The 12,011-nt window shown below is 39.8% G+C and overlaps 1 protein-coding gene across 2 annotated transcripts in view; it reads right to left on the bottom strand.

Moving 5' to 3' along the window:
* The window catches only part of FLRT2 (fibronectin leucine rich transmembrane protein 2), a 108,049-nt gene that overhangs the window by 13,852 nt on the left and 82,186 nt on the right, over window positions 1-12,011 (bottom strand). The window lies entirely within an intron of this gene.

Genomic DNA, 12,011 nt, shown 5'->3' with positions numbered 1-12,011 from the left:
TCATTTAAAAAGATGTGTCCTTTTGATCTAATGCCTTAAGGAAGAGGAATAAACACAATGCACAGAAGCACACGTGAAGGCAGAGAGATTTTTTTTCTTCCCCATTTTTCGTCTCTCCTTACCTTTGTCTTCCATCAAAACAGCTTACCCTCAAGGTACTAAGGAGAAGGACCAAACTCCAGTTCATGATACATGTGTATTTATTCCCTCTTTCGGGACCTCCAGGTACAGATTTGAGAGTTGCCACACTCATGATTGGGAATAAGGCATTTTTCAACACCACCCCCTTCCTCCCATCTGTGTTTATTTCTACCTTTTTTTTTTTTTTTTTGTAGGTTCCATGTCCAGAGTGGAGAGCAGTACCGGGCTTGAACTCATGACTCTGAGATTAAGACCTGGGCTGACATCAGGAGTTAGATGCTTAATCAATTTAACCACCCGGGCACCCCTTTTTTCCTGCTTTAAAGAAAGACCTTTAGCACACTTTGAAACGATAGAAGACCCAGTTGGGGAAGTCAAGGCAATACCCAGATAGTAATCATGCCTCCCTGCTCTACAATGTGTTCCATCTGTTTTTAGATCAGAGAGGTAAAGCAGATCATTGAAAGGTGACAGATTTTATTTCCTTACAAAATAAGCCAACATGACAGGACATGGCAAGCTATGAGTTTCTTAATTCTCACCAAAAGACAGAAATTGAAACAACTCATATCTAGAAGCACAGAGGAACTATTTGAAATTGTTTCCTTAGCTATCTTTAGAAACATAATTAAAAAAGAAAAAAAACACACCACAAATGCTGTTTAACTGTCAAGGATATTGTAAATTTGTTCTACAACTTAAAAAAAATTGTGAGCCACCTAAAAAAATGCCACTGATGACCTGAAACAGTAAAATTCATGTTTTGTTGTTCAAAAACCTTAAAGAGGGAAGGGGAGATATAGGGAGTTTTCTCCACGCCAAAACAGATTGAGATATGATACTTTATTAAAAATCAAACATTATTTACTTTGTTAAAATGTACAAATAAATATATGTTTTGCCACTAGACAGGAGCCATCCCTCCAACCCAGCAAAAATCTCCCTATATAACTTAAAGAATAATTTATAATACAGCCAAAGATAGTATAGGGAAAATTAGTTTAATGCCATCAGCCTGACATCATCCTTAAGCTCAGATTTCAAATTTTTAAGCCATCTCAATGCTCCCTAATAGCTAGCTATTCAAGTGTGATCTTGGTCCAGTAGCATGAGCTTGAGCTGGGAAATTGTTTGAAAGGCAGAATCTGCACGTTAGCAAGAACCTGGGTGTGCACATTAAAATTTGAGAGGCATTGCCCTAAACACAGTAACATTTAACCATTCGAATATTTTAATTTATTAAATATAAAATAAATGGAAGAAGATGCCCAATGACTCTTCAAGAAGAGTGAAAGCATAAGGCATACTCATCACTTTTGTCCCCCGGAAACAGTCTCTAATGACATCTTATGTGTAAATGACATCTTGGAGGTGGAGTAGTGCAATGGTTATACCATATGTGTTACTTGGCCCCAACAGACCCTTGAAAATGCATGTCTGCATGACAGGCACTAATGCCTTGTAGGAGCTTGCAAAGTTACTTGTGATCAGGGGAGCCCACTTTTACAAAACATGATTTATTTAAGAAGAAATATTTGTTTGGTGTTATTAGCATCTGAACTTCACAGGAGGCAAGAAAGTGAGACCAAAGGATAGAACCTAACACATTTTTTAGCATTCCACAAGTATCTTCAACATGTGATAGTAGCACACAATAATTTCCTAAGATAGAAAACCAGCTACCCCAGGGTTCTAAGTTCCTAAATGAAGAGAATAGATGTTTCTTAACTGGGTTTACAGTCTAAGTTTTAAGGCCCTGGAAACAATTAGCCGATACTTGAGGATGACAGAATTTATTTGGAAAGTTCCTCAGCTAACAGCCTCAAAGTTAATAATCACTGGGAGCTTAGCAAAGTACTCAGTACAGACCGGGACACTATCATGCTTTCAAATTGTAGATTTTCCACTTGCCTGAACTGTGTCTTCTGTAAGAACAGTAAAAGCCCCATCAGCCAATCCTTTGCCCCAGGCTTTGCTCTCTGGCCTCTGAACTCTCCTTACGAGTGGTTCTTTTATAATTATGTAAGAAGAGGATGTGGTCCTGAAGAAATCTCCTAATAGGATTACATGGGGCAAACTGTCACTGCTTATCCACCTTAAGAGGAGAAAAGTCCCATCGAGATCACCATGTGTTGATCAGCTATGACAAGTTCAATTCTAAATGAAAACAAACTCTCAGGGTTTTCTTTGAGCTTCTTCGGAATCCCACAAAATTACATCAAATAGATTTGTTGTAATCCTTGGATCAACGACAGCCTATATTATGTCAGCCAGTATACTGTATCTTTGTTCAAATTAGTGCAAGTGTAAAATTACAAACATGTAGGCAATGATGACATTTTTTTTCATTAAATAGGCTAAAATTTCCTCCATATTTTCAGTGTGAATTCCTACCGAATACTGAGGGCAGAAATCCTTTTAGACCTTAAGCTGGAGACTCCATCCATAGAGAAGGCAGTACAGTATAATGGTCAAAAGCATAGCCCCTGACTTTTCATCCCACCTCTGACACAGAGTAGCTGCAGGATCTTAAACTCTATGCCTTCCTTTCCTCGCCTGAAAAATGACAATAATAATAGTTCTTATCTCATAGTATTCTTGAGAGAATTAAATAGGATAGTATTTGTGAAAAGCTTTTATGTTGCCTGATACCTACAAGAACATAATAAATATAAACTATTATTCTCTGTGTAATTATTAATATTTAGGTTGTCCAAAGAGGTGAACTCCAACGTGTAGAGCAAAATAAAATCGCTTTGAACCTTTCAAGTTCTATGCATTTTTGTATACTACAGGATTTCTCAACCTCAGCACTACTGATATTTTGGGCCAGATGATTCTGTGGTGGAGCTTCCGTGAACATCCAAAAATGTCTCCAGGCCTTGTCAAATATATGTCTCCTGGGGTGACTAAATCACCCCCAATTGAGAATCACTGACCTACACCATCTTACAAGTACCTTAGAAGGTTAGCATTATTATTCTAATTTTATAGAAGAAATCAAACATAGGTTTCTAATAAACAGAACCTAAAAATTCTTCTTGCCACGGACACCAAAAAAAAAAAAAAACAAAAAACAAAAAAAAAAAAAAACATGAAACAAACATGAAACTGCATGAAACAAAACAAACATGAAAATGCAGCATGGTTTTCATTCATTTATTCAACCAATATTTATTGGCCTGGGCATTAGAATGAAGATACACTCTTAGGCGGAAGCGATGTGGGTTTTGACTTCATGAGCTTGATTAAGTCAGGGGAGAGAAATGAATAAGCAGGGAATTACAGTACTGTATAAGGAGTTCTAAACTTAGGGTACTGTGTAAGGAGCTCTCACCTAGTCCTTGGGGTATCAGGAAAAACGTTGCAGGACAAAGACTGTCTATGTAATGATCTGAAGGATAAAAAGTTACAAGAAAGGGAAGAGATTCAAAAAGACTGCACAAGGAACCAAGCAGGTTGTAAGGCGGATCAAGAGGTAAAACTCAGCCCAGCTAAGAGAAGGAACAAAACTTGGATGGCAAGGCACCTTCCCAACTCTGCCTACTTCTCCCTGAGATAGTCCAGTTTCCGGAAGGTAAGAAACAAGCCCATGTTTCCAGGTCATTAGCCATTTCCATTTATAAGTCTCTAAATATTAGCAATAAAAGGTTTTGCTTTTTTACAAGAGGTGTTTCAAACACTGGGGGCAATGTTTTCCCCCTTTCCTATTTATTTGAGTACCGCATTGAGTATGCTTCCTTCCAGGAAACTAGCGATTATGAAGAACGGTTTAGTGGAAGGTCCTAAGGAAAAAGAAGAATTTTCACTGAAAGTAGCAAACACAGTTTCAAAAGACTGAGTGTAAATCAACACACAACAAATGCTCTTTGGAGACATCAAGACCCTGGCCCCGCCAGTCTGGTAAAGCTGACAGTAAGAGCAGCAGTTATTCTAGGCTACTTTACCTTAATTCAACTCTTTTCATAGCAACTGAGACTCAAAGCACATAAATCATGTTAAAGCTTTCAGCAAAGTGTTTCTCTCCCAGTGCTGCCTAGGAAGATTTTTTTTAATTAATTCCAGGAGCCTGTATTCCAGGAGCGCTTAATAAACTCAGACTATAAAAATCATAGTACAGAAAATAAGAGTTGTCAATAGGCACTGCCGATTGCATAATATAGTGACACCAGGACAAACCTAATAAAATCTTAATGGTCTCAGCATTGGCTGGATTGTGACAAGACAGTGCAGTAAAGGAACTGGTGTGAATGAGAAAGCTGACCTGAAGAGAGATTCTCTGCAAAATTTCCGGGGGTACCGGGGACTTAGCACTTCTGGAATTAGGCAATTCGTGCTTGAAATCAGACACACAGGTGCAGAATCGATAGGCCTAACTATACTACAAATGTCTCTGTTACAATCTGGAAACACTAAAGCCATTTATAGATCTTGTGCACATTTCCACATTCCTGAAGATAGGTTATAAATACTGCTCTCACAACAGTCAGGAGAATGCTATAGTTAGCTGGGCAAGATGTGGGGATTAGCAGAGGAATTTGGGGAAAAATAAAACAATAGCCACCCCCTAACTTGAAACAATTTTTCCATCTCCTTCACTGATCCTCAACCAAGCTCCTTGAAGTTTCTCAATAGACAAATATTTTTCTTTGCTAAAACAAAGAGAAAGAAAGAAAGGAAGAGGGAGAGACAGAGGAGAAGAGAGAAGAAAGGAAAGAAAGGAAACACTTTAGGTAAACAGTAGACAATTTCCTGGCTCCAGTCAGTCTAGGATTGAAAACATTAAAATTGGAGCCCCCCCCTCCAAAAAAAAAGAGCTATTCTCCCAGCAAGCATAAAATTCTCTAACGCATTTGAAGAGTTGTCCCCATGTGGTTTCCAATGCAGTTGGTTCAAATAATAAGTTGAGAACACACAACCAATGTTAAAAACCCAAATACATAAACTTTGAGGGCAAATTCATTACTGCCATTCTCTGTTCCTCATCCACTGGGGAGCTTCCACTGACCATTCCTTGGGTCCATTAAAATCTGCATGTCTGGATGCAAGACTGGCCTCCATGTTTTTTTGTCTGCTTGTTTGTTTGGTTTTTGTTTTAATGGTTATTTTTGAGAGAGAGAGAGAGAGAGAGAGAGAGAGAGAGAGAGAGAGAGACAGAGTGTGAGTGGGGGAGGGGCAGAGAGAGGGAGACACAGAATCCAAAGCAACTCCAGGCTCCGAGCTGTCAACACAAAGCCTGACGTGGGTCCCAACTCATGAGCCATGAGATCATGACCTGAGCTGCAGTCAGATGCTCAACTGACTGAGCCACCCAGGTGCCCCTAGCCTTCATGGTTTTTAAACTCAGTGGTGAACAGACACTAATAGAGAAGAATTTTATTGAGACAGTACCAATAAAGATAGAAGCAGGGTCCATAAAGGATGGAGCCCTCTAAAACCCACATCTATATATTTTTCAATCCATTTCCAAAAGAGGTAGTTCATTCATTCATACATCCATTCATTTGGTCAAACAAATATATACTGAGTACCTCATGTTTCAGGCCTAGAAAATAGCTGGTTTCATGTTTTTATCTCTGACATGGATTTTTCCCATCATTTGCTCCAGATTTTCCCATCAAAAACACTATGGGAAGATGATGAAAAAAGAGGGTTTCTCAGTACCACCCTGCAGATGTGGGGTTTAATAGGCCTTCAAAGAAGGATGTTCATTGTCTTTTGTCAATATTCCCCAGGTGGATCTGATGATCATTTACTTTTGAGTTCAACCACCCAGATACTGCTACTGGGAATTGTTTTCAAGGCATGGAGACAACTGATTTTTCTCTTTTTTTGCATCAAATTGGCTTGTAAGAGGTGAAACTGTAGGTGTGGTGGCATGACAAGAACAAAGGGTTTGGGGTAAGTCAGAATTTGGCTTTGACCTCAGCTCAGCCACACTTCAAAAGCATGATGATGGAGACCTGACTTGAACTCTCTCAATCTCACTCTATACATCTCAAGAGAGGATATTAAGCCATGCTCACAATGTTGTCAGGAAGACTAGAGATAATGAATATAAAGCAACTAAGAGTCCCAAGTAGGCACTCAATGAACTGTGTTGGGCTCTGGGGATATGTGACCTGGATAGCTTTCTTCCTTGCCAGCTGTGCTAACTCAGGCACAACATTTCACCTCCCTTGGCCCCAGTTAACTCACTTGTCAAATGGAGAAAATGGCAGTTTTACTCTCTCATACTTTTTGTAGAGCTGTAAATCATTTCAAGTGTTATCTAATATCTAATATAAACACACACTCATTATGCTTTGGCTATTCCCATTTTTAGCTTTAAAAAACAGCAATAGAGGTGCCGGGGTGGCTCATTCAGTTCAGTGTCAGACTCTTGGTTTCGGCTTGGGTCATGACCTCACAGTTCATGGGTTTAAGTCCCACATTGGGCTCCATGCTGATGGTGCAGAACCTGCCTGGGATTCTTTCTCCCCCTACTCTCTGCCCCTCTCCTGCACCCTCTCTCTCAACAATAAATAAACTTAAGAAAATAAAATAACATGAAAACAGCAACCATAACACACAGCCTCCTGAACTGGGAATTTTGTCCCTAATTGAGTAAAGAGTTGGTTCTTTGGAATCCATGACATTTCACTTTCCTTTTTCATTCATTGATCATAGTTCTTTCCTTTGGAGATACACACATACATCTTCCTATGTATCAATACTGCAAATATACGGAGACATTTACTGGGTCTCTCAGATCTTTCCTATGTCAATGTTTCATTTCTTTCATTTGCTTCACAATCTTAGCAATGCTGATGCCTCCATTTCTTGGTATGTGCTGCCCATAAAGGAAGACAAGACTCATGTGGTCTGATCAGCACCAAGTACAGCCCAGAAAACACGTGGGGAGCGCCTCACTCCCTGCCAGGCAGAGAACTAGTTACTAGAAATATATCTATGACAGAGCCCCGTGTTCGAGTATCAGTTTATGTCAGATCAAATAACTCTTTGCATGAAGCTCTTTACAATTCCAAAAGCATTTTAATATGTTTCATTTCATGTAATCCCACAACAACCCTTAGGAGATATGTATATGAACCTCAAATGAAGTCTACAGAGATGAAGTCATTTGGTTGAAGCCATATTGATGGTATGAACAGAGGATGGTATTATAAAATTTCCATAAGAAAATACTAGATACTGGTATGATTTGATGACTGGTGTTAGTTACGATGGTATTAAAGCCAACGTGCAAAAACTAAAGCCTCTCCCACTGCTTAAAAATACAAAGCTATCAGTAGCCTGGCATCTGAAGTGAGTAAAACCTCTAAGCTGGACTGGTGCATAAATACAGAGTAATTATGCCAGGGAACACAGTGTCTGTTCTCCCCATGTGACTCCAGGACTCCAGGAGTAGGAAACCAAGCTGCAGCTCAGCTGATGAGCAGTATCGAGGTGCCAAGGACTGGAGGTGTCTAAAGGACTTGATGACTACTGATAGGATGGTAGCAAAACAGACAGCAAAGCTTCCGTGCCTACTTTATCTCAAAGAATCTCAAGTTGGCTGTCACCACATTCTACAGCTTGAGCTCAAAAGGTCTTCATGTGGGGCCACCGTGGGAAAAGCTGTTGAAGGAATAAAGCTAGTCCCTAACTACCCAACACATGGCAACCTTATGTATACTAATCACTTGGGATGATAAGTGTCAAGAATTCCTTCAATTCTAAGGGAAAAAAACTGTAGAAAGTGAGATCAGTAATCTAACATAGAGTAATTTTACGAAAGATCTTGCTAGATCACCGTTTTTTGTTTTTTGTTTTTTGTTTTTCCTGCAACAGATTGTTCCTAAGCAATCCCACTGGAACACCTGACTCCAGAAATTCTGAAAGTTTTCTGGGGCGCCTGGGTGGCTCAGTTGGTTAAGCATCCAACTTGGGCTCATGAGTTCGAGCCCTGTGTTGGGCTCTGCGCTGACGGCTCAGAGCCTGAAGCCTGTTTCAGATTCCGTCGCTGTCTCTCTCTGCCCCTCCCCTGCTCATGCACTATCTCTCTATTTCTCTCTCTCAGATATAAATAAACACTTAAAATATATTAAAAAAAATAAAGTTTGAAATATTTCTTGTATCTTCTGCCCTATGATCCAAACATGCAGGACTCACTCTGAATACTTATGTCCCTTTCCAAGCTGTCTTCCAGCCAGTCATATCCCCAAAGGCACTCTGCCAGCATTCATCTGGAGTGGGGGGAGGGGGAGGAAATGAGAAGTCATCTTCTTTTCTTCCCTCCTCCCCTCCCCGCCCCCTTTATTTTTTGAGAGGCAAGCTATGTTGGGATAGAACAAGAGATTTGAGCTTGTTTTTTTTTTTTTTAATATTTTTTCAACGTTTATTTATTTTTGGGACAGAGAGAGACAGAGCATGAACGGGGGAGGGGCAGAGAGAGAGGGAGACACAGAATCGGAAACAGGCTCCAGGTTCTGAGCCATCAGCCCAGAGCCTGACGCGGGGCTCGAACTCACGGACAGTGAGATCGTGACCTGGCTGAAGTTGGACGCTTAACCGACTGCGCCACCCAGGCGCCCCTGAGCTTGTTTTTATACAGTCCTTGGGAATTCAACAGAAGAAATAAGCAAATAACTATAATCACTTTATGTACTCTTAGGCTTTGGTGCATTTCCAACTTGAGTTTAAATTCAGCTAACTATTCAAATACCCACTGAGTGTTAACCACTGCTAGTAGTGTGAAATACAGAGCGGTGAGAAATAAGTCATAATTATCCTGAATTTACAAATGAGGAAACAAGGTTGGAGAAATCTGTGGCTTACTCAAGTTCAAATAGTAGCAAATCCTAGCCATAGAATCCCAGCTCAGTTTCTGTGATAAAGAAAGAAAGAAAGAAAAAGAAAGAAAGAAAGAAAGAAAGAAAGAAAGAAAGAAAGAAAGAAAAGAAGAACAGAAAAAAAATTGGTGCTCTTCCCACTATATTCTCCTCCTTATTGGCTTAGGGTGTACAATCTGCACTTCAAAAATCCTTCTGCCAACACCCAGAGTTCTCCTTCCCTCTGTTCTTTCATTGCACCAATCAAGCAAACAAAGCCACCCAATCACAAGCCCAATCTCCCCTGTGCCTGACCGAGTTTCAGGTTCTCACCAGAGAAAGTCACCTAATAGCACAGATGAGGTCTACCTTAAATAAGAAATCACCAGCCTACAGTGAGACTGCACCAAATCGAGGAACACTGTTAAACTTCTCTGGAAAACTTGTCTCTCATTCTCCTCAAAGAAGGCTTCAGTCTTCACCTCTCCTTTAGATTCCCTAACTTCTCTCCCTTTCAGTAGACAACCTGACTTTCATCTGAAGATGAGCAGAAGACATCAGACAGGATCTCCCATGTCTTTCTGTTGCCAAACATCTGAGCTGATCTGTGTCTGCACCCACTTTCTTTTCCTTAGTGGTTGACGACTCTCTCTCTCCTGTGGAGCCCTTGCCCTGCAGGCTTCTCTAGAATGTAACTCTATGTGCTCCTTCCCTTTGTATGCAACCTCTCTGTCTCAGACTGGATCTGCTGTCAATCATATTTCTGATATTTTCCACCAAAAACATCCCTTTGACTCCAAATCTTCCCTCCAGCTGTTGCCCTATTTCTCTCCTGACTTTGATCCAAACCTCTAGAAAGAATAGCCCATAATTGATATCTCTGTTTTCTCACCTCCTACCCATCTTCACATTCCACACTGTTTCCTGCTCCTACTTTCACACAAGCGTGTCTCACTGATGTCAACAATCAGCCCTGGGGTTGTAAATCAAAAAGACTAGTCTAAAACCTTCTGTCTTCTTAGCTCCTAACCTGTACAAGCAAACACCCACCTGATTTACCTATTAGGTGTTTTAAGAGCATTTCTAACTTAGCATTTGCAATTTCAGACTTGTTAAGAAATTTACATTCACTGACTCATAATAAAGCAATACTTTGGTATTGTTACTACTCCCACAGAGGGAACAGGGCTCCAAGTTATGGAGCTTCTCCAAGACCCATCAGCAGATAGAAGACAAGGACAGAGTTTGAACTCAGTCATGAGTTGCAAAGCCTTGCTAGAAGCAACCCATGTCTTGCCTCCCTGTAAGCTTCACACAGGCAGAGTTCAGACATCTTTTGCTTACTCTTGTTTCCCCAGAACCTACAACAGCACATGGCAGACATTCAAGAAGGGTCTATAGAATAAATGATGAATCAAAGAACGACCTTCAGATGATCACTTTGTTTGAAGAGAGAGGCTGTAAAACCTCGTTGACATCTTCAGTCTTAGGTCTCATAAGAAATTGCCAAGATAATATTTCAGAAACGGCTTCAAAGTTTTTAAGTAATACCAACCTACCCAGAGAGATTGAGGGATAGACAGAGAGACGGATGAATAGTCTTCAAATACAAAGAAACTAGACAACCTTAATAAAAGGCATATCATGCAACTGGAAAGTAACTGTAATTATCATAGCACTATACTTGTTTTGTAACATAATATCAAATTCTGTGCTCTTATCAACTGAAATGGGGTCAGTCTGGCCCATTATTACAAACTTGGTTTGATGAAAGGCATGATGATCACCTTAGATACCTAATACTTCAGGTTCTATGATTCTGAACCGAATTCAGAGAAGTCCTTATGGTCTACTGCAAAAAAATAAAATAAAATAAAAAAATACATGTTTGTGCTCAAATAATGCCAACAGCTTATAAATGTTTACACAAATTTCAGTGCGACAGTTCAACTGTGCTTTAATTGCTTACCCCTTTACCATTCCTCATAGTTACAATCCATACAAAATAGGCCGGGAACTTTGAGAGCTATAAAAAAGCTCATGAAAAAAATAAACTGAATCCAAAAATGTAAACATGACCCATTTTCCCACCGAAATATTGCACCACATATGTAATATGCATAATGAAACAGAAAACCTTGTCTCCTTCACAAGAATACAGATTTCCGTCAGTGATATTGATTAGGCACATGAAATGAAATTACATAGTGTGTATTTGCAGGTGAGTTATCTGGTTTTGAGTTTAAAAAATGAAAAATTCATTGCACAAGCCTATTTCGGTATCATAGGGATGGCTCTGAATGTAAATGGTGCAAAACTTCCTCACTGAATAAATAGTTTTTACGTTGCACCTTCTCATCTTCAGAACACCTGTCACGCTGAAGTGTCAGGCTATGTTCAGGGGGGTATTTCTGGATTTGAGCGATGAGAGGGGAAAAGAAACAAAAGAAGAATGATTATTTCCTTTCCTTGACCGTCTCCTTTTCTCAAGGGCATCCTCCCCAACCCCTGCAGCATGATCAGATATGGGATAAAATCAAGTGATTTCCAAGACTTAAAATTAAACCCCAGATGAGAACCATTGGTACTGTGTCCAGTGTGAGTTTCACACTGCAGAAAAGGAATAATTCAAAGGAAAATATTAAAAATGCACAGCAGATTTTAAAAGCTGTCTTTAAAAAATCGACACTGGCAGCTTTTCTCATTTGAATGAATCTTAAGATATGTTTTCCAAACAAAGGGGAATTAAAACGTATGAGCAGATCTTTTACAGGTTTATTACACACAGTCAGAGCACTGCTTTCATTTGTGAACACTGCAGACTTCAAACTTTATCCAAAGTGCAGAAAAGTTTGTCTTTTCTTAATCACATGCTGTCAATCATTTTCAATCACTTAATTCTGTTTAAAAACAGTGCCTTCCCCACTGCAAACACACACACACACACACACACACACACACACACACACCAGGAGAACATGATGACTTCTTCCTTCTTCCTTTCCTTTTCCTTCCTTCCTTCCTTCCTTCCTTCCTTCCTTCCTTCCTTCCTTCCTT

The sequence above is a fragment of the Herpailurus yagouaroundi genome, unplaced genomic scaffold (assembly GCF_014898765.1).
Source record: "Herpailurus yagouaroundi ecotype Mexico unplaced genomic scaffold, PumYag 141, whole genome shotgun sequence".
In the NCBI taxonomy this organism is placed as follows: Eukaryota; Metazoa; Chordata; class Mammalia; order Carnivora; family Felidae; genus Herpailurus; species Herpailurus yagouaroundi.
The sequence above is the reverse complement of the archived record's forward strand: the minus strand, read 5'-3'. Positions and strand labels throughout refer to the sequence as shown.